At 37.7% G+C, this 24,886-nt stretch overlaps 1 long non-coding RNA gene and 1 pseudogene across 1 annotated transcript; one reads left to right on the forward strand and one right to left on the reverse strand.

The window, feature by feature from the left end:
* The first annotated feature begins 10,346 nt into the window (after positions 1 to 10,346).
* Positions 10,347 to 23,483, forward strand: LOC120149676 (annotated as a pseudogene).
* LOC120149677 lies at positions 10,919 to 23,112 on the reverse strand. The gene is made up of 3 exons (XR_005518483.1): positions 22,980 to 23,112; positions 15,221 to 15,225; positions 10,919 to 10,929 (listed from the first exon to the last, which is right to left on the reverse strand). It is a non-coding gene; the product is annotated as an uncharacterized LOC120149677 (long non-coding RNA).
* Positions 23,484 to 24,886: the final 1,403 nt, after the last annotated feature.

Below are 24,886 nucleotides of genomic sequence, written 5' to 3' on the forward strand. Positions count from 1 at the left end.
TGCATTCGTGATTCCTCTTGTATTCTTCTTCTTTAGTATTCAAACTTTTAGTATTTAATGTCCTGGAGCAAAAAGAAAACTATGCATTATCTAACTTAGCAATAGGATGGGCAGGGATCGGGTTGGGTCGGGCTTTCGGTTAATCCGATCCGACCCGAAAAATATACACCCTTTACCCAATTCGAACCCGACCCTTGAGATAAAACTCGAATTCGATCCGACCCGACCCAAAATAATATATTTATTAATAAATATTATTTTTATTCAATAATATATAGATGAGTATTATTGCAATTATCCCTAAATAGATAAGATAAAATTTTATTTTTTTGGGTCGAGTAGGATATTTTTTCACTCTAAATCCAAACTCATCCCGAGCCAAACGTAACCTCTAAAAAATTCAACTCGATCCGAATTAATTTTTTTTTTAAAATTGACTCAATTAGATAGGATTAGGTCAAAACCTATCAAATTCAGGTGCCCGTCCCTTCTCAGCACCATGGGCAAAACTAGGGAACTTGGTAGGTGTCCTATCCAAAATGATAAAATTACATACATGACCTTTTAGAAAACGAAAATTATAAAACAAAGTAAGATAAATTATATTTAACTTTTTCTTTATTTTATTTTTCTCCAAGCCACTACTTATTAAGTCAAATTAGTTTTATAGATATCCATTTAAACTTCTAAAGAGTATAGTGTGTATTATCAGTGTAGGTGGTTGTGCAGTTGAGGAAGTTGAAGAATAGTTAGCAGGTGGTTTAGAATATGTTTGCTAGTTAGGAGGTTGTTTAGAGTTTGTTTACAATCTGTTATGAGCAGTTATTGTTGTATGTGTACCTATATAAACTTGGCTTAAGTGCATGTGTTAATATACAAGAGTAATACGTTTTCTTGCAATATAATGTGCTTCCTTACATGGTATCAATCGCCATTCATCCTGGTGAAGTTGCTACTGCGTAGCTGGTGTTGGTGTTTGCGTGAAGGTCTTTGTTCTTTGGCTAAGGATTGCATCAAGGAGTTGTAAAGTGTTCACAAAGAAGAAAGTGAATGTGGTTCTTGATGAGACAAATTTTTTGCTATGGAAGCAACAAGTTCTTCTTACCTTGAGGAGTCATCGTCTTGAAAGGCTGTTGACTGGTACGATGCGAGCTCCACCGGTGATGGTCACTAATGAACATGGTGTGTGAGTTGCTAAAGAGGCTTATGGTGACTTTGTCGCTCAAGACAGTGATGTGGCCTCCTGGCTTTTGTCCACCATTAACGCCCATCTGCTACCTCAGTTCGTTGGTGCAGAAACAACTACTGCAGTATGGAGTACTGTCTTGTAGTTCTTTGCTAATCGATCCACGACGTCGGTTATGAACTTACACTACAAGTTACAGTCTCTTCGAAAGGGGGAGGATAGCAAGAGGGTTTACCTTACCCGAGTTAAGGAAGTATGCGATGCCTTGGCATCCTATGGCAGTCCAGTTCCTGTTATAGAACACATTACCAACATCCTTAAAGGATTACCAAGAGATTATCAACCATTCATGGCGGTTATAACGTCCAGTAGTGTGTCTCTTCCTCTTGATAGAGTGTACACCATGTTAGTTGATGCTGAAACCCAATTGGCTGGGTTTATTGACCAAGAAGAAAATGTCATTGCAAATGCTCATGTTGCTCATGGCACGATGAATAATGTTGGTGGTGTCAATCGCAATTCAACATACAGGTTTCAGTCTGGTGGCCGTTCGGCAAGGCGTGGTCGAGGACGACCACGTGTACAGTGTCAACTTTGTGGCAATGTTGGACACCTTGTCAATCGGTTCTGGCATAGGTTTGGTGAAACCTTCACTAGTGTAGATGTTGATACAAGTCAATTTCGAGCTAAGCAGGAAGCAACAAATATAAACTTCACTGCTGTGGAAAACTCGAACTGTGATTGCTATCACTCTAAGATGCGTGGAGTAGCTCAGGTAGATGAATCATCCTCTGCTCGTGCTGAATTAGCAACTGGTTTGAATCAATGGGTGGTTGATTTGGGTGCTACACATCATGTTACACCCGAATCTAAGAATGTCACTCAACGAGCTGAGCACTCTGGCCCAGGTAAGCTTGTTGTGGGTAATGAAATGTCGTTAGGAGTTAATATGATTGGTAGTGTTGTTTTGTCATCATCATCTCGACAGTTACTTTTGAATGATCTCTTTTATGTACCTGGTGTAACAAACAATTTGCTCTCGGTTTTAAAGTGTGCTAGGGATAATAAGGTGTACTTTGAATTCCATGCGCATGGATGTCAAGTTCGGGATAGCTCTACGGGTGAGGTGTTGCTGACAAGGAAAGTGAAAGATGATCTGTATGTGTTTTCGGGGGCTGGCTCATCAAGTGCTTGTGATAAAGCCTGAATTAATGTTGCTAATGGTAGTAGTTCTAGCTTGTATCACCTTTGGCATAGGAGATTAGCGCATGCCAGTTATAATAATGTAATAAAAGCATGTAAAGCAGTTGATGTATCTTTTCCCTCCAATATAAATGAAACATGTGATGCTTGTTGTGTTGGAAAAAGTCACAAGCTGCCATTTCCTCCTTCTACCACTGTTTATAAACAACCTTTTGAATTAGTGTTGACTGATCTTTGGGGACCAGCACATGTTGCGTCCAAAGGTTTTAAATATTATTTAACATTTGTTGATGTTTACTCGAGACATACATGGATTTACTTTCTGCAAAACAAAGCTCAAGTTGTCTTGGTGTTTCGGTTATTTTAGAAGCTAGTGCTGAATCAATTTGGTGTTGTAATCAAATCAATCCAAAGTGATTGGGGATGAGAGTACAGGAGTTTATCTCGGGTCTTGCTACAAGAAGGGATTGAGCATAGACTTTCATGTCCACACACTTCTGAGCAAAATGGAATTGTAGAGAGGAAGTACAGACACATCGTGGAATTGGCCTTCGTGTTATTAACACAAGCTTCTATGCTTGTGCAATACTGGTTTTATGCTGCCATGACTGTTGTGTATTCCATTAACCGGTTGCCAACGAAAGTGTTAGATGGTGTGTCTCCCTATGAGAAGCTGCTTGGTAAGAAACCAGACTATAATTTGATGAAAGTGTTTGGTTGTAAATGCTTTCCTCATTTGAGGCCTTTTCAAACTCACAAACTTGAGTTTCGGTCTCAAACATGTACCTTCTTGGGGTATAGTTCACAATACAAAGGCTACTTGTGCCTTGCGTCGAATGGGAGGATCTATATCTCCAGACATGTAGTCTTTAATGAGACTGTATTCCCGTTTGAAGGGCTATCTAATAAACCGTCTACAAGTGCGGATGAGGTAGCCAAATTAGAATCAGGTGATCTGGAGATTGTGACTGATGTACAGCAGTTAAAGAGCAGTAACAGAGGCTATGGAAACTGTTGATAGTCTGTCTGGTGCTGTGCAGGAGGTCTCAGGAGGGATTTCACCTAGAGAAAGTGAGTCTGCCACTTCAGGAAACTTTAATGAATGGTTAGCTTCTGAAAATCAATCTCAATCGCAAGAACACTGTAACATCCTCAATACCGGGTTAGTGATCAAATTGTAAAGTTTCAGAATTTGGTGATTAGATTAGAATAATGAATTAGTTCAATGATTTATTTGGAAATAAATCATAAAAGTTATTAGTAATTATTATATTAAGTAAAGGGCAAAATGGTCATTTGATAAGGAATATTTTTATTTTCCCTTATAAGATTATGAAATCATGTGGGAAGAGAGAAAAGAAGTTCCAGAGTTCTCTTCATATTTCTTCTTCTTTCACGCGTGAAAACTAAGTGTCAAAGGTGAGTTTTCTGATTATTGGGTTTTTGGTTAAATTTAAGATTGGTTTTTGATTATTAGATGATAACTAAGCTTAATGAAAGCTTAAGTTATCTTAAAATCAAAGTATGATGGAGTTAGGAGGGATTAAAGATTTGAGGTTCTTGGAAAAAATCTTGGAATAGAGTTTATAACTTGAATTGGAAGTTAAATTTGACTTGTCATCAATCTAATTAAGAGATATGAAGTAATAAAATGGAATTTGGAACATGTTAGAAATTGAGTATGATTCTTGAATTTCATAAGAAAGATAGGATTTTGAGGTTAAAGATGATTTATATGGATATAAGTTGGTTCAAGTAATGATAGTTGAGTTTAATGACATAATAGGGGCTTAAAATAGAAGAATTAAGGGAAGAGTTGATGATTTTCGTGCTAAAATGACAGTTCTGGGCTATGTGCATCGATGCACATTCAATGTGTACCGATGCATCAAGGGTAAAATTTCAGAAATTGTTTAGTGTGTATCGATGCACAAAAAGTGCATCGATGCACCCTTAAAAATGGAAACATCGAATGCAATTAATGCATCGATGCATAAGGAGTGCATCGATGCACATGTTAAGGGATGCATCGATACACTGTATAATGCATCGATGCACTTCAAAGGGAAATTGAAATAGACATTTCTTTTGATCTAAGAAATGATAGATAGAGTATATCCATGGAATACTGATATGTATCATGTATAAACATGTAGATATCGAGCACGAACAAGTTACGAGATGACATCAAGTTAAGATTAGAACTTAGTGAGGCCAATGTGAGTGTATACAAGTTAGTTTATGATATTTAATGGAAATAAGACTTGCGACGAGTCTATTTCCTATATTAGAATGCATGAATTATGATCATATGCATATTTGATTTGAGTATATGTGTATATATTACAATATGTATTAAATGATTTGTGTGAATATATGTGATAAATTATAGGAATTAATATAAATGATCATATGATTACATGGGAATGTGAAATAGGTTATGTGATAGGTGACCATATATGTTACATAGTATACGTGATCAATTATAGGAATCAATATAATAGATTATATGACTACATGAGAAAGGTGATGAGTTAAATAAGATTAGACTATAGAGTAATATGAGAATAATATATTAGTGAATGAAATTGAGTATAAATGATGATACCAAACCATAAGATAAGTATTTACTTAGGATAATATGAGATTATATGAATATATATATCTTAATGAGGAATAATTGAGTGTTTTATGATTTAGGTATGATAATGATCCATGTGTAATAAATATATATATATATATATATATATATATATATATATATATAGGTATAATATAGGTTATGTAATGTAAGTGCATACTAAGAAATAAAGAATAAGATAGATGATACGATATAAATTATATTAGGAATTAGTGATGTAGGAATGCGATATAAATATGCAATAAATCTTATGTGTTATATGATAAATATGAACATATGAGAATAAGAGATAAGTGACTTGGTGATAGAAGTTATATGACCATGAATTATGTAAATACGAATAATTTAAGTGATATGTAACTATGAGTATTGGAGTATATATCTATGTGATGTGATATATGAGGTTATATGAAATATTATATTATATGAGTATATGAGTATATGAAAAATAATATAGATTCATGTAAGTTATATAGAAATGAGTTGTGTAAACATGTCTGATATGTATGACATGTTTATAGGAACACATGAGAAATGTTATATGCTATGAGATATATGAATACGAAATGATATGAGAATTTACATGAACTACGTGATTACATGTATATGTAAATGAAGCTACGAGTTTATATGAATAAGTGATATGTTTACATGAATATGGAAAAAAGAAGAAGATAAAAGATAATGCCATGATATGTGTCATGAGAGCTAGGGTATAGTTGGCATGCCAAGAGTCGAGGGTCTACGCGGTCCTTCGGGACATATATGTATTCTTTGGAACATGTATGAGGTCTTTTGAGACATATATTTGGTCCTTGGCATATGTATATGATTCTTAAGGAATATTCTACGTGGTCTATAGGGACATCTTATATGGCACTATGGTGCATTTCTACACGACACTTTGGTGTAATTCTACATGACACTCCAATGCATTTATACGAGCTGTGGTGATAGCATTAGTGCACAACCTCTATAGACTCACATATATATAGTTCTCATATGTGTACATGGGCTAATAAAGAAGATGATATAAAAGAACCTTGTATGATATTATGTTCCTTGTTTATAATCTTTATGGTGAAATGATATAGGTGATATGATGGTGATGTGTACATAGCTTAGTTAAGAAGAATAGGTGTAAGAGCATACTCTTTATATGTTTTGGGTTAGGAAATATGTTACTTGAATTATATGATGATATGGGTATTTATTTGTGAAGCAATATGTATGTACCTGATATATATATATATATATATATATATTTGGATGCATTTTATGGATTATCATGATTACATGAAATCATAATAGGAATTAGTTATGATATGCTATAGTCAGTTGTTTATGCTCACTAAGTCATAGACTTAGCGTGTGATTGTTTCACACATAGGTTACAGAAGCGAGAAGATAAGCGAATAAGAGCAAGACATGTCAGCATCTCCCTTACAAAATTTCAGATCAGAAAATAGATGATTTAAATGTGTTTGGTTATTTTGAATACAATTGGCATGTACTAATTGATTGAGTTAACTATGCTCTGATTGATTGTGGTTATTCTGGTCAATTTATGTAATTAAACCGCTTTGATTTTATGAAATATTTAAATTTTCTTTGAATTTTGTCAAGATTCAAAGTTTGAAAAGTCAATGTGACATCTCAGACTCGTATTCGGGCCGGGTACGGGTTGGGGGTGTTACAAACACAGTACTGCTGATAATATACAAAATGGTGATGCTGTGCAAGATACCTTGCTTTCCAATGATGATGTTGATGTTGTTCAAGAATCATCAGTGCCTAGTGTACCTCCTGGAAATACCCACTCTATGCTCACGAGGAGCAAGTATGGTGTGTTTTGACCTAAGGTGTACGTGATGGCTCCAAAAACAGTGGAACCAACCAATGTCTATGATGAGTTAAAGTCTGCCAACTGGAAAACAGCAGTATATGCTGAATTTGATGCTCTGTAGAGCAATTGTACATGGACTGTGATGAAGCTGTCACCTGGTAGATCAATTGTGGGGTGTAAATGGTTGTTCAAGCTAAAGACTAATCTAGATGGATCAATTCAGAGATACAAAGCTAGGTTGGTTACAAAGGGCTATTCACAAGTGCCTGGGCAGGATTTTACTGAAACGTTTAGCCCAGTAATTAAGTTTTCTATGATTTATGTGATGTTATCATTAGCTGTAGCGAGGCGGTGGTAGTTGCGTCAAGTTGATATAAATAATGCGTTCTTGCATGGTGAGCTGCATGAAGATGTTTACATACAACAACCACTAGGTTTTGAGCAGTATGTTGATGATGGCAGCCAACTTGTTTGCAAATTGAATAAAGCACTGTATGGGCTTCGACAAGCGCCTAGAAACTGGCAAGCAAGATTGAAACAGTGTTTGCTTCAGCTTGGATTCACTGAGTCTAGGGCTAACACGTCGTTGTTTGTTTGTAACAATAGTGGGGTTTACACATATATGTTTGTGTATGTATATGACATTGTTGTCATTGGTAGCTCGAATGCAGAAATTGATGATGTGGTGTAACAATTAGGTCTAGTTTTTGCCTTAAAAGATTTGGGTGAACTTGGTTACTTCATTGGCATTGTGGTTGAGAGGTGTGAAGGTTCAGTAATACTCAGTCAACGTAAGTACATCCTTGAGTTGCTACCAAGGACATGTATGGATAAAGCTGGCTCGGTGGTTACACCTATGGTGTTGAGTAAACTACAGTCTGATGTTGGTGAACTGCTGGAAAATGCAAGGGAGTATCGTAGCATTGTTGGAACGTTGCTATATGCGTGTCATACTCAGCCTGATATCACCTATAGTGTGAACCAAGTAGCTCAGTATATGCATGCACCACGACAGGGTCACTTGGTTGTTGTTAAGAGAATCCTTCGGTATCTTGCAGGAACACTTGAGTATGACTTGTGATAGCCCCGTATGGGAGTGAATGTGAAGATAGTGGCGTTGCTGATGCAGATTGGGGAGGTAATCGTGATGATAGGAAGTCAATTTAGGACATTGTGTATTCTTGGAAGATAATCTTGTGTTCTGGACGTCTAAGAAGCAGAAACAGTCTCAAGGTCCACGATGGAAGCTGAGTATCGCAGCGTGGCAGATGTAGCAGCTGAGGTGACCTGGATTGATGAACTTCTTTCAGACATGGGAGTGGTGAAATAAGGAGTGCCAGTATCTGGTGTAAACAGTGGTTTGGGTCATAAGTAGTAAGATGTCATGCAGGCTAAACATGCTTGATGTGCATTTTGTGAGAGAGAGATTGCTGCCAAACAAGTGGTTGTGAACTATGATCCAGCAAGCCATCAGGTTACAAACGGGCTTACTAAACCATTGTCCAAATCTTTATTTGAACAGTTTCGATCTAACGTTCAGGTGTTTTCATTTGATAGAAGAGCATGAAAAGAAAGCAGGGAGAATATTAGCAGTGTAGGTGGTAGTGCAGTTGAGGAAGTTGAAGAATAGTTAGCAGGTGGTTTAGAATATGTTTGCTAGTTAGCAGGTTGTTTAGAGTTTGTTTACAATCTGTTATGAGCAGTTATTGTTGTATGTGTACCTATATAAACTTGGCTTAAGTGCCCGTGTTAATATACAAGAGTAATATGTTTTTTCTTGCAACATTGTGCTTCCTTACAGTGTGTGTCGCATGCATGCATTTCTTTTTTTTTTCTTCTCCAGCAAGAATGATTTGTTAGATATCTTATATGAGGTGAATACAATATTATATGTTCATAAATTTGTAATTTTTTGACAATGAATATTTATACTCCTGTATATGCGGTGCTCAAACTCAAAACCTCGGTAGAAACTAACAAATCCCTTAACCAATAAAGATTTCTAATAAATTCATTAATTTTTTTCTTATCTTTCAAGGATAAGGTGCAACATTTATAATTCTCAAGTTTTTCTAAAGGTTAAACTAGAATTTTTCTCCTTTTTACAAGGTTTACTATGTGTAAAAAAAAGATCTCTCTAGATAGGTATTTACAAAGATTTAACCTCACAATAATAAATGCAAAGATTTACAATAAAACTCATATATATAAGAGAAAATGAAGAAATAAAAAATGAAAATGTTTTTCTCTTGATCTTTTAACTATTTGACAATAAATATTCATACTCTTGCATATGGAGCGTTTAAACTCAAAATTTCGAAATAATAGTAAACCCCTTTGTTATTAAAGTTATTTAATTCATGCTAATATGTAAATATACATGTGGTGTTGTTTAGAATAACAAACGATAGTAATAATTTTTTGGTTTGACCTAGAAGGAACATGCAACCTTTTTCACATACAGTAGTAGTACAGTATATGCATGATAACAAGATATAGTTCTACAAATTCCACGTCAGCTGGAAAAAGGACGCCAAATTATTGGTCAATTTTTTGCAGCAATGAATCTTAAGTGGGAAGCCACCGTGTAGCTTCTCAACTCTCCATATCAGCTTCAAGTCTTCCACTTTCACAAACATTCCATTATAATATTTAGTTTGAATGCGACTTTTTAATAAAAAGCCCCCCACAGTCTGTCGTTTTATTTATTTAAGGCAAGAATGATATGTATTATGAACTTATATTTAATTATTTATTCTATACACATTTATGTAGTTGACTTATTACTAATTTATTTCATTATTATAATATTTAATTACTTTTGTATTAATTTTTAATGAGGTAGAACATTTATAGTGAAATATATATATGTAATACATAAATCCCTTTTAGCTAAGCCAAAACCATGATTTTGGGAGATAAAAGCATACTGACCAGGAGCCAAAATATGGTGAAGAAACATTGCATATAATTTGCTTGAATGGGTTAACTGCATCTCCACGAATTAATCAATCAATTCGATATGTCACATCGCATTTCACAGAAAACATAACTGATACGGTGCATGAATTCTTAAACCAGCTGCATGCCTAGCTAAAACAACGTGCATTGAATTAGAATGTATTTAAATGATGATAATGACTTCCAGGTTGGAACTATAATTCACTAATTAACAACATGATTACAAAGTATATAAAAGGAATCTTGGAAGATTTGAATCCCTATTCGGCTCGTCACTCTAAAAAAAAAAGGATTTGCTTCAGATCTTCAAGTCAAGAACTTGGATCAGAATAACGCGCCTGCTTTATTGATAAAGTGATGAAAATAATAAGTGATTCACACTGAAAGTCAATCCCCCGTGCAGATAATGCTCAAATCTGCAAGTTGTAACCCCCAGCTATGGCAATCCCTCTATATAAGGGATCTTCTATAGGGTCTCTTCAGTATCTCATTTTCCTTTCAAAATCATTAACCCATCAAAGAAAATGTCTGGGTTTCAAACCATTACCACCCTTTTTCTGCTAGCTGCTGCAATGATGCTCGGGGGATCCCATTCTCAACTTAGTCCAACATTCTATGCCAAAACATGTCCAAATATTTCCAATATTGTTCGTAGTGTGCTGCAGCAAGCTGAAGGAAATGACATTTGGATATTTCCCAAGATCGTTCGACTTCAATTTCATGATTGTTTCGTTAACGTAACTGTTGGGAAAATAGACCCCTTGTAACCCCCTAAACCCGACCTATGCGTTTCGACTAAGTCTAGTGGATCACATTATGATTATTAAAGACATTTTTCGAAACCGTTATTCCATCAATAAAATCACATTATAAATAACATGAAATTATAAACAAATTAACTATCAAAATCCAACTCGTAAATATAGTACCAATAAATAATATTTAATTTAAAACTTGTCTTCAAATTCAATATCACAATAAACCGAGCAGTATTAGCAAAAGAGTTATCATTATAAAATCCGATATTTTAAAATAAGGTCCATGTCAAAAAAGTCAACTTGCCAGATAAAAAAAACTTTACAATTTGATTTACTTCAAGAGATATGTTGATCCTCCAAGTGCTCGAACCAAGGTATCTAACCAACAGTATCTGAAAGGGAAACATTTTCAAAAGGTGAGCTAGGCTCAGTGTGTCCCAACATTTCCATAAATCACCATAGGTACAAATCATAGTCCAGTAATCTCACAAATTCGTAAAAGAGTTTAACTTTTTGAAAATCATAGTTTAAACCCTTTCTGGTACACCATCAGTAGTTCCCAAATTATTTTCCATATAGCTTACTTTATGCACATAGCAAAAGAAAGCCGACTTAAGGATAGGCTCGAAGCTTGTATCCTTAAGCCCAAGTCAATAAGTCCATATAGCTTACCCTAAGCACAGCAAAGGAAAGCCGACCTAATGAAACATCTTGGGCCCTCAAGAGTCACATTAGGCCCAGTTAGCTTGATCAGAGCTATTCCATCGTATTTCAATTCCAAAATTCAATTGCACCGTGACATAAATTCCATAAATCCAAAAACATGGTAATCATATACCATTTCAAAACAAAAATTAGATAGCAGACATATTCCATAAATTGTCACATTAAATTAGTGCATCCATAAAACAATAGCCAATGAATTCGGTGTACCACATATTAAAACCAATAAAACAGTTCAATAATAAGTAGGGAACACACCTCGATAATAGGTTCAAATAGCAAATTTACTGATTGCTGGTTTCACCACGCTCTGCTACAATTTTCGAACGGGTGAATACTGGCACACGTGGTTTAACTGATCTAGAAGAGCTGGGTCGAGCTGTCGAACGATCCGGAGAGTCTCTTGTACCTTCAAACAATAATAATCTATCAGTCCCAAATCCTATTTAATTGTTCAAAACGGACTGCGGAAATGGATTTGGCACGTCGAAAACTATCAGGATAGGTATACTCGGAAAAGATTTACGGTCGTTTAAGGGTCGGTCAAAGCCATTTTAAGTTTTAGTCAAAGAAAGTCAACGGTCACGGTCAACGGTCACGGTCAACGGTCAACGGTCGGGTCGGGTCAACGGTCGGGTCGGGTCAACAGTCGGGTCGGGTCAACCCGGTTCAGACCGGTCAAACCGGTTCAGACCGGTCAAACCCGATTCGAACTGGTCAAACCGGTTCAAAACTGGTCAAACCGGTTTTCCAGCAGTTCACTCTCCCTGCGGCGGCGCGTGAAAATTGCCACGGTGTCGGAAAATTCCCGGAAAAATTTCTAAAAATTATTTTGAGCGATTTCGAGATACTTACAACGATCGGTTCAAATTTTTGAACGACGGAGAGCTCGTATTTCAACTCGGCCGAATCTTTGACTGCTCCACCTCCTCACGCGCCGCCGTCGACGGCGAACAAGGTTGACACCGGCGGACTCGCAACGACACAAGGAACACGATGGTGCAGGAGGTGTCGTAAACGGAACAACGATCGGCGGTGAATTTAAGTTTTTCCCGGTGATAGAGCTAAAAAAAACGACGATGCTTTGACTGAAAATTCCCGACGTTTGGCAGCGTTTCACTTCAATTAATTTGAAGGGTTTGTTCCTCGCTTGATGAACACAACGGTGGTTTCAATTTACGATTGGACGTCGAACGGCGTCGGAATCGGGCTTGGAAGTAAGGGTACGAGAGAAGGAAAATTGAGCAAATTCTCAATTGTGTTTTCTGATTTACAATCAGAAACCACGCTTAAATTATAAGCCTGCCGACACTCCTTGGAGGAATTCAGGGCTTGGTCCCTGAATTTCCTTCAACTTATAAAATGGCCTATAACTTTTCATAAATTTTAGTTCAGTCATTAAATTTCACCAATTTTCACAATTAACGTCCAATTTCAATTAAATATTTTTGTAAATATTCGGGTTGTTACAATTCTCCCCCCTACAAGAAATTTCGTCCTCGAAATTTACCTTATGAGAATAGTTGAGGAAACTGAGCCTCCATGACTCCAATGTCTCCCAAGTAGCTTCTGAGGGGCCTCGATTACTCCACTGAACTTTGACCATTGGAATTCGCCTATTCCGAAGAACTCTTTCATCTCTTTCTAAAATCTGAATGGGCTCCTCCTCATATGACAAATCCGGTCTCAGCTCTACTTCTTCAACTTGAATAATGTGACCTGGATCTGGACGGTATCGCCTTAACATAGACACATGAAAAATCATGAATACGACTGAGGTGGGAAGGCAACTCAAGCTGATAAGCAACAGGTCCAACTTTCTTCAGAATACGATACGGCCCAATAAATTGGACTCAATTTACCCTTACGCCCGAATCTCAATACTTTCTTCCACGGTGAAACTTTTAAGAAGACCTGATCACCAACCTCAAATTGTATATCTTTCCTTCTCTGATCTGCATAAGACTTCTGCCTATCAAATGCCTCTTTCAAACGGTCACGTATCAATCTGACTGTGTCCTCCGTCTCTCGCACTAACTCAGGTCCCAACGTTTTCCTATCTCGCAACTCAGTCCAACAGATCGGAGTGCGACATTTACGCCCATAGAGTGCTTCATAGGGTGTCATACGAATGCTGGTCTGATAACTGTTATTGTAAGCAAATTCAGCCAAAGGCAAAAATTTCTCCCAGCTACCATGAAAATCGATTACGCAACCCCGCAACATATCCTCAAGTATCTGAATCACTCTCTCAGATTGACCATCAGTTTGTGGGTGAAAGGATGTGCTATAATCCAATCTTGTTCCCAAAGCCGTATGTAGCGCCTTCCAAAATCTCGAAGTAAATCTCGGATCTCGATCAGAAATAATAGACAATGGAACACCATGCAATCTGACAATCTCTGAAATATACAATCTTGCCAGCTTGTCCAAAGTATAATTTACTCGCACAGGAATAAAGTGAGCTGACTTTGTAAGTCTGTCAACAATCACCCAAACTGAATCTTTTTTCGAAGGTGTCATAGGCAAGCCAGTAACAAAATCCATAGTAATACGCTCCCATTTCCATTCAGGAATCTTAATAGGCTGTAACAAACCTGATGGATGTTGATGTTCTGCCTTAACTTGTTGACAAGTCAAACACCTCGCTGCAAAATTTGAGATGTCCTTCTTCATGCCGATCCAATGATACCTCTCTTTCAAATTCCGATACATCTTATCTCCACCGGGGTGCATAGCATATGGACTACTATGAGCCTCAGTAAGGATAGTCTGTCTCAACTCGGCATCATCAGGCACACAATACCGACCTTTGAAGCATAGAACTTCATCCCGGTCAAGGGCGTAATCTGAGCTTGTCCCTGCTCTACTTGCTCAAAGATGGGAAGCAAGGAGCTATCAAAGGGCTGCTTAGCCTTGATCTCATCAACCAAGGTCGGCTTAACTTGCAATTCTGCTAACAAAGTGCCATCATCATATAAATTCATCCTGGCCATTAAAGATCTCAACTCCGATACCGTCTTTCGACTCAAAGCATCCGCTACAATGTTAGCTTTACCAGGGTGATAATCATCACACAATCATAATCCTTCAGAAGCTCTAGCCAGCGCCGTTGTCTCAAATTAAGCTCCTTCTGGGTCAGGAGATACTTTAAGCTCTTATGATCCGTGAAAATATAACACTTCTCTCCATAAAGATAGTGTCTCCAAATCTTCAAGGCAAAAATCACTGCTGCTAACTCCAAATCGTGAGTAGGATAATTACACTCATGAGGTCGCAGCTGACGGGATGCATAAGCCACCACTTTACCTTCCTGCATTAAAACACAGCCAAGTCCTGAGTGTGAGGCATCACTATACACTGTAAAATCCTTCCCGGACTCTGGTTGAATCAACACCGGTGCTTGAGTCAAAACCGCCTTAATTTCTCAAAGCTCCTGTTGTGCCTCGCCCCAGTCAAACGGCACATTCTTCCTTAACAACTTTGTCAAAGGAGAAGCAATGATCGAGAAGCCCTCAACAAAACGTCGATAATAACCAGCCAAGCCCAAGAAACTGCGGATCTCAGATACGTTCTTAAGTCGTTTCCAATTCATAATAGCCTCTATCTTGCTGGGATCAACCTGAACACCTCGCGCAGAAATAATATGCCCCAGAAACGACACTTCTTGAAGCCAAAATTCACACTTGCTTAGTTTGGCATATAGACGATGCTCTCTCAAAGTCCGCAGAACGATCTTCAGATGCTCGTCATGCTCTGCCTCAGTACGAGAATAGATCAGAATATCGTCAATGAAGACCACCACAAATTGATCCAAATATCGGAACACCCGATTCATCAAATCCATGAAAGCTGCAGGAGCGTTCGTCAAACCAAAAGGCATCACTAAGAATCATAATGACCATATCTAGTGCGAATAGCCGTTTTTTGCAATATCTGATCCTTTAACTTTCAATTGATAATACCCTGAACGAAGATCAATCTTAGAATATAGTAGCTCCTCGCAATTGATCAAATAAATCATCAATCCTGGGTAGGGTATTTATTCTTGACCGTCATCTTGTTCAATTTCCGATAGTCAATACATAATCTTAGCGACCCATCCTTCTTTTTCACGAACAGAACTGGAGCTCCCCATGGTGAAGTACTATGTCGGATAAATCCTCGATCGAATAATTCTTGCAATTGGACTTTCAACTCTTTAAGTTCCCTTGGAGCCATACGATAAGGTGCCATAGAAATAGGTGACGATCCATCATAAGTCTCAATCTCGAACTCTACCTCTCTATCAGGAGGTAACCCAGGCAACTCCTCCGAAAAAACATTAGGAAACTCGCTAACTGTACGAATCTCCTCGATCGTGGACAATGCACCCTTGGTGTTCAAAATACAAGCAATGAAGGTCTCATATCCCTTCCGGATCATACGATCAATTTCCATCGCTGAAACTATATTGGAGAGATAACCACGCCGTTCACCAATTAACACAACAGTCCGACCATCTGAAGTCTTCAGAGTAGCCGCTTGTATTCGCAATCCAGCTTTACCTTGTGTTTATTCAACCAATCCATTCCAAGAGATCGAACTCCTCTAAAGGAAGCTCCATAAGATCAGCGAGAAAAATTTCTCCCTGAACCTCGAGAGGACAACGCCGGAATACTTTATTCACTAATACCGCTTGTCCTACTGGACTTGTAACTGTAACAGTATTTTCAGTGTTCTCGATCGGAATCTGAAGGTTTCGAGATACTGAGCTCGATACATAGAGTGAGTGGAACCATTGTCCAATAATGCAAAGTATAGGGTAGAATAATAGTAAATGTACCTGCAATAACCTCAGGCTCATCTCTGTCATCACGACGTCTAGTTGCATAAACCAAAGCTGGCTGTCTAGCCTCAGAAGCTGTTGGCCCTCTATTTGCTGAGGTCGGGCTACTGTCTGTCCTGGACGCTGATCCTCGAGTCTTTCCTTGACTACGATCTCTAATTGGGGTCTGTACTGTAGTCTGCGAACGCACATGAGTTTGGGTAGTGGTCTGCTCAAACGAAACTAACTGAGGACAATCCCTCCGATAATGACCACTAGATCCACACTGATAGCAAAGACTCATCTTCTTACGACACTCTCCTGAGTGCTGTTTACCACAATACTCATAAAGGGGCCCATTATAATACGACGAGGAACCGCCTCGACTGACAGCTAAAGGTGAGGATGTTGCAGGCCTGAAACGTGTATTGCTTCTCTGAGGGCTGAAGTACGAGTCCTCTTTCCGGACTGTGCTGATGACTCCATCGGGCCTGAAAATTTCTTAGATCAATCTTGATCAACACGCTCTCTACCAGAAGCTAAAACCTCCACCTCTTCCGCATCTTTGGCTCTGCCCACCAGTACATCAATATCTCATCCTGATGGGTTACAACTTGCCTACGCAGCTCGTATATGAGTCCAAGGGCAAATTTACGACATCGATCTCTCTCCGTAGGTACCATACTGAATCCATACTTCAGCAATTTCAGGAACTCGATCTCATATTCAGAAACAGTCATGTCTCCCTGAACCAGGTCTTGAAACTGTTGTCATCTCTGAGCTAAGTAGCACTCTCCCAGAAAACGACTCAGAAAGCAATCCTTAAAGAAATTCCAGGTCAAACGATCGGTAGGAACATACTGGTCACTGACTCCCACCAAGTGTAGGCATTACCATCTAACATTGCTACAGCCCCATATATCTCTTAGTTGAGTCCAAACCCAACTGACCATGCGTCTCTCTGTATCCTGGAGCCAATCCTCAGCTTCAGTAGGAGCTCCACCAATCTGTCCCCAAAAGTTCTAACTCCATTGGCAATCAACGTCTGTGAAATAGGAACCTCAGATACAACACCAGTAGCTCTAACTGCTCCCTGTATTAACTGCAGAAACTGTCTACTAAAATTCTCATCCAATGCAATTCCAGTAGACTCTGACTCAATATCGGTCGCTCCTATGATCGGTGTAGTCATGCCAATACCATCGGTAGGTGGCATATTCGTTGGTGTCGTAGGAGCAGGATCACCTATTAGAGGTGGGGGATCTACTCGTATCTCTCAATCGGATCTGCAAATCTAGCTACTCGACCTCGTCCACGACTAGTTCGACGACCACGTCTAGCACTCATTTGGTAGATCTCGAGATTACTACAGAAGATAAACTTAAGGTTAGATAAGCACTTGGAGTCTCGAACATAGTTAAAATCTTAATAACTTTGTGACATGGCCTTAGTAACTCGTTTTGTAAATATTTCAAAACTGTATTTTCAATGTGGACTCATACACAGTCCGAGGGTTAAAAACCAAAAGCGCTGATACCAATAAATGTAACCCCCTAAACCGACCTATGCGTTTCGACTAAGTCTAGTGGATCACTTATGATTATTAAAGACATTTTTCGAAACCGTTATTCCATCAATATAAAATCACATTATAAATAACATGAAATTATAAACAAATTATACTATCAAAATCCAACTCGTAAATATAGTACCAATAAATAATAATTTAATTTAAAACTTGTCTTCAAATTCAATATCACAATAAACCGAGCAGTATTAGCAAAAGAGTTATCATTATAAATCCGATATTTTAAAATAAGGTCCATGTCACCAAAATAAAGTCAACTTGCCAGATAAAAAAACTTTACAATTTGATTTACTTCAAGATATGTTGACCTCCAAGTGCTCGAACCAAGGTATCTAACCAACAGTATCTGAAAGGGGAAAACATTTTCAAAAGGTGAGCTAGGCTCAGTGTGTCCCAACATTTCCAAAAATCACCATAGGTACAAATCATAGTCCAGTAATCTCACAAATTCGTAAAAGAGTTTAACTTTTGAAAATCATAGTTTAAACCCTTTTCTGGTACACCATCAGTAGTTCCCAAAATTATTTTCCATATAGCTTACTTTAATGCACATAGCAAAAAGAAGCCGACTTAATGATAGGCTCTGAAGCTTGTATCCTTAAGCCCAAGTCAATAAGTCCATATAGCTTACCCTAAGCACACAGCAAGGAAGCCAACCTAATGAAACATCTTGGGGCCCTCAAGTCACATTAGGCCCAGTTAGCTTGATCAGAGCTATTCCATCGTATTTTAATTCCAAAATTCAATTGCACCGTGACATAAATTCCATAAATCCAAAAACATGGTAATCATATACCATTTCAAAACAAAATTGATAGCAGCCATATTCCATAAATTGTCACATTAAATTGGTGCATCCATAAAACAATAGCCAATGAATTCGGTGTACCACATATTAAAACCAATAAAACAGTTCAATAATAAGTAGGGAACACACCTCGATAATAGGTTCAAATAGCAAATTACTGATTGCTGGTTTCACCACGCTCTGCTACAATTTTCGAACGGGTGAATACTGGCACACGTGGTTTAACTGATCTAGAAGAGCTGGGTCGAGCTGTCGAACGATCCGGAGAGTCTCTTGTACCTTCAAACAATAATAATCTATCAGTCCCAAATCCTATTTAATGTTCAAAGCTAGTCTTCTTAAGTATATAAGCATTTTTCGAGTTTGACTATCAATTTGGGTATTTCGAGTCTGAATTTGGCCAAACGGATTGCGGAAACAGAATCAGGACGTCGAAAAATATAAAGTATGACTTTTCGAAAATTCAGATTCTTGGTCAAAGTCAAAGTCAACCACTTTGACCGTATATTTGGAGACCTTCAGGTTTGAATTTGGCGAAACACTGTGGAAATGGATTTGGCACGTCGAAAACTATCAGGATAGGTATACTCGGAAAAGATTTACGGTCGTTTTAAGGGTCGGTCAAAGCCATTTTAAGTTTTTAGTCAAAGAAAGTCAACGGTCACGGTCAACGGTCAACGGTCGGGTCGGGTCAACGGTCGGGTCGGGTCAACAGTCGGGTCAGGTCAACCCAGTTCAGACCGGTCAAATCGGTTCAGACCGGTCAAACCGGTTCGAACTGGTCAAACCGGTTCAAAACTGGTCAAACCGGTTTTCATGCAGTTCACTCTCCCTGCGGCGGCGCGTGCGGCGCGTGAACAGTGCCATGGTGTCGGAAAATTCCAGGAAAAATTTCTAAAAATTATTTGAGCGATTTCGAGATACTTACAACGATCGGTTCAAATTTTTGAACGACGGAGAGCTCGTATTTCAACTCGGCCGAATCTTTGACTGCTCCACCTCCTCACGCCGCCGTCGACGGCGAACAAGGTTGACACCGGCGGACTCGCAATGACACAAGGAACACGATGCAGGAGGTGTCGTAAACGGAACAACGATCGGGTGAATTTAAGTTTTTCCCGGCGATAGAGCTAAAAAAAACGACGATGCTTTGACTGAAAATTCCAGACGTTTGGCAGCGTTTCACTTCAATTAATTTGAATGGTTTGTTCCTCGCTTGATGATGAATACAACGGTGGTTTCAATTTTACGATTGGACGTCGAACGGCGTCGGAATCGGGCTTGGAAGTAAGGGTACGAGAGAAGAAAATTGAGCAAATTCTCAATTGTGTTTTCTTATTTACAATCAGAAACCACGCTTAAATTATAAGCCTGCCGACACTTGGAGGAATTCAGGGCTTGGTCCCTGAATTTCCTTCAACTTATAAAATGGCCTATAAACTTTCATAAATTTTAGTTCAGTCATTAAATTTCACCAATTTTCACAATTAACGTCCAATTTCAATTAAATTTATTTTGTAAATATTCGGGTTGTTACACCCCTTGTAATCCAACAATCTCTTTAGATCACAATATTAACAAAAATACTTGAAAAATAAAAGAGAGAAAAACACAATAATTAACGTGGAAAATCCCAAATGGAGAAAAACCACAGCGTTGTCAAAAGACAACCAAGAAAAAAAAATATTTACTATGTGGAAAATTATTGCAACCACACTACAATATTTAACTCTCACATGCCCAAAAGCTAAAGTACCCCAAGAGAATTTCCCTTTAAATTCTCTACTAGTATAGCTAATAGCTTTCTAGTACACCACTTGTATTTTGGTGATTGACATACATTTAACCAAAGAGAAATGTTCTATTTATAGGCTAAAAAGAATTTTTCCATCCTTTGTTAATTTTAAATGTGGGATTTGGCCAATTTTTGCCAAAAACTAACAAATCTCTACCTTGGCAAAAATTGCATACAATTCTTCACCATAAAAAACAACAGCTACCTCAATAACACCATCAGCTATGATAGTCACAATTCTAAAAACAAGAATTGTCATACTCCACCATAAGAGTATACACACTTGGAATTCACTAACTCCAAGAATTTTTACGACCTGTTCATGTCGAAAACTGCTAATAAGTTATGGTGCAACTTCCAATGTTGACTTTCTAGGAAGTTCATTAGCCATCGACATCAATTCCACAACACACCTTGCATCAACTGTCAAGCAATGCCCATGTGTAAATGTGGACATGCTACCTTTTCATACATCATTTTCCATGGCAACTCAATTGGTAGCTATCATGCCATGAGGATATATATCTTTCTTTACAAAGCAAATTCATCGCCTTCATTTTCAAGACGACTACATTAGTAGCATCACTTGGAGCCATTAGCCGAATTAGCTCCACCGTTTTTGCAATCCTTCTTTAGATGTCCAGGTTGCCCACATCCCCAGCAGATAATTTTCCCTTGGAGCCTTTATACATCTTCCTATTTCCACAAACCGACAATGCTCCACTTTCAGAAGATTTGTTCTCTCCATTTTTCAGCCTTATTTCTTCCGAAATCAGCTTACTTGTCATTTCTGAAAAATTCATTCTCTTTCTCGTACATTAAAACGGTTTGCATGTGCTCATAGGAAGATGGAAGAGACCAAATAAGTCTCAATGCTTTATCTTCATCATCTCCACTCCAATAGATTCCAGTTCAGAAAATCCCATTGAGTGCACTAAGTGGTCAGAATTTTTTGTACCTTCTTCCATTTGTAATTTGTGAAATTTCTCCTTCAAATATAACTATTGAAAGACTTTTACTTGGTACATTTCCACAAGCTTTTCCCAAAGATCCTTTGTTGATGACCATCTAGCAACATTAGCAAGAACATTTTGGCTAGACAGAGACGAATGACTTGCTGCTCTCATAACTCCTCCCATTCTTCTTCACTCATCTTGGATTTTCCCTTGTCTCCACTGTTGTCACTAGGTTTATCTGGTTCCTTTCCTTCGGACAAAGAAGCTGGCTTTCCCTTTAAGGCCTTATACAATCCAGACTGGATTAGTATATCCTTGACTTGTACTTGCCACAACCCAAAATTAATTCTCCCATTAAATTTCTCAATATCAAATCTGATACTCATTTTTGCTCAACAATGTGTGATCTCACACTTGAATAATGAGTGAACAATTGTCTACAAAATGCACTAAGAAAGTTTCCAGGAAATTGGGGGGACACAAATAGTACCACTTAAGTCTCAACCTCCTTAGGCGATTAAAGCCTTTGTGACAAAACTTTCTTGGTTGCACTTACTTACACAATACCACACTCAATAAACACAATAATGTATTTAAAGGACCTCCAGTTGAACCACAACAATTTCTAAAAAATCTTTCTGATGTAGAAGATCGGACAAGCCGCAACCACAGAGCATACTAAGAATTTAAAGAAATTCCTACACCGCCTTAAAGTTTATCTTTTACCAAACCATTGGCTCTGATACCAATTGTTGGGAAAATAGACCCTTGTAATCAAACAATCCCTTTAGATTACAACATTAACAAAAATACTTGAAAAATAAAAGTGAGAAAAACACAATAATTTAACGTGGAAAACTCTCAAATGGAGAAAAACCACAGGCGTTGTCAAAAGACAACTAAAGAAAAAAATATTTACTATGTGGAAAATTATACAACCACACTACAAATATTTAACTCTCACACATGCCCAAAAGCTAAAGTACACCCCAAAAGAATTTCCCTTTAAATTCTCTATTATATAGCTAATACTAATACACCACTTGGGTGATTGATAACATTTAACCAAAATGTTCTATTTATAGGCTAAGAATTCCATCCTTTGTTAATTTCCAATGTAGGATTTGACCAATTTTTGCCAAAAACTAACACAACAATTTTTGCTCCTCGTTGATACCGAAACGTACGTAACATGCCTATAGCCACATTAATATGCACGCATACAGGGTTGCGATGCCTCACTACTGCTGAATGGTACGGACGGTGAAAAAACTGCCACTCCAAACCTTTCAACCGATGGATATGTCGTTATCGATGATATCAAAACAGCGTTAGAGAAAGCTTCTCCTCGTGTTGTCTCCTGTGCCGATATTTTGGCCCTTTGCTCAATTTCTGTTACCTTGGTATTATTTTCCATTACCAATTAATGCTTCTAATCTTTTGTATTCCTTCCAAATTAGTGTTAGAACAATGTTAAAGCGGATGTTTGGTGTGCAGGTTGAAGGTCAATCATGGAAATTCCCACTAGGAAGAATGGATAGTCGGATTGCACACCTTGAAGGAATTGGAGGCATCCCAACTCAACATGATAGCCTTGCCAATATTGCTGCCAGATTCGAGAGCGTTGGACTTGATTCCACTGATCTTGTCACTTTGTCTGGTAATTCTTCCACCAATAAAGTTACATCAGATAAAATTTGGGTCAACGATTTTTCATTCCGGATACTTCTCAGGTGTTCACACATTTGGAAGGGCACAATACGCTGCTTTCATGGACCGCCTCTACAATTTCAATAACGTATCTGGCGAAGTCGACCCGACCCTCAACGCCACGTACGCGAAAGCACTTCAATAACAATGTCCTAAAGGTGGAGATGTCACGAGTTTGATCGATCTTGACGAACAAACTTCCCTTAGCTTTGACAACAAGTACTTTTTGAACCTTCAAAACCGCAAGGGACTCCTTCAATCCGATCAAGAACTGTTCTCCACTAATGGGGCTGAGACTGTGGCCATTGTCAATAGGTTCACAAGAAGCCAAAGTCAGTTTTTTGCTAGCTTTGCTAAGGCCATGATAAAGGTGGGAAACATAACCCTTGACTGGTACCAATGGAGAGGTCAGGCTGGATTGCAGAAATATCAACTAGAAGATTGGACTATATTACAAGGCCAATGATATGGTTGTCCATATGTTAAGTTTAAACTTTAGGTGTGTTTTTGTTCTTCTTTAATACAATGTTTTCTCGTTCTGATCATGTTCTGTCGTTGGTTGGAAACTGTAGCAAAATGCATACCAGGAACATAGTCCTATAACGTTTTGGAATAATAACAATACCAAAAGTTTAGTTCATTAATCATTGATCAAACAAAGTTATTGGAAGTTTTATATATCTTATAACAAGAAGAACAGACATATCCTTCAGTTCAGAGATTTGTGCCAAATTTGAATATCGTGAAAAATCATCAAATACAATGCATTGTCCTTCTCCCCGTATACGGACAAACGTCAAAATTAAGAGGAAAAAAAAATATTTTTGGTCAGTCGTTAAACAGTTACCAGTTTACCCCTATGATTATGCGTTCTTTGTTTAATTAGAATAATACATTTAATCTATTTTTCTACGGAAATTAATTTTTAATATACATCTGGAGTAATTACAAAGCAATCAAAGACTCTCAATCAATTGACAATAAACGCTCATACCCCTACTGGTGCTTGAACCCGTGACTTCTAGAGAATAACAAGTCCCTTAACCATTAAGATCAGTTGGTTCGTGCAATTAATTTAATTTTAATTCAAACTAGATGGATAAATATAATTTATGCATTTATATTAGTCGGTAGGTTTTAATCTTAAAAATTTAAGAATTTTAAAATATAAAAAATCAAAATAAATACACAGAGTAAAATACATAAATGGTCTCCGACCACAAGGGTTACTTTGTTGAATCCCTCAACTATTAAATGTTATAAAATGATCTCACGACTATAGTACATGGCACAATTAGCAGTCCAGCAGAGAATGGGCAAGAGAAGTCATTTTGATAAGATAATTAGTTGGTCATTATAGTACCTTTTTTTTTCTTTCCAGGAAAAGAAAAGTACCTAGATTCTATAGCTAATAACAAGAACATTTATCACTGATGGTCATTGAGTCTAAAATCCATAAAGAACCTCCATTTGGTTTTGATGAAATTTAAGGCAAATGGGTTTTCTTATAGTATGTGATCAAATTTACGTTGAAGATGGAGACCAATGAAGTTTAACTAAGCATTGCACCTCAAATCTTCAATGAAGATTTAACTGCCCCTGTATTACTGTCTGAAGTTAAAAACAGAGAAAATGGCATACCATATACATTGAGCTAATATCAAATTAATATAAACAGGAGCATATATTAAACTTATAATAGTAATCTACGTCAAGAGGGGTTTTTATGCAACGCTATACTCGAAATAAGAGTTCCTTTCCTATTCAACATTCACAAAACATACATCCTTCAAGTTCAATCATATTCTCTACTTTTCAATTTCCCTAGTAGCTGCTATAGCGACCTTCTTGTATTGATCACAAGCTCGTCAATTAGGCCCACAATTTCCCTGCACATAACAACA

Source organism: Hibiscus syriacus, unplaced genomic scaffold (genome assembly GCF_006381635.1).
Source record: "Hibiscus syriacus cultivar Baekdansim isolate YM2019G1 unplaced genomic scaffold, ASM638163v2 tig00111008_pilon, whole genome shotgun sequence".
Taxonomy (NCBI): domain Eukaryota; kingdom Viridiplantae; phylum Streptophyta; class Magnoliopsida; order Malvales; family Malvaceae; genus Hibiscus; species Hibiscus syriacus.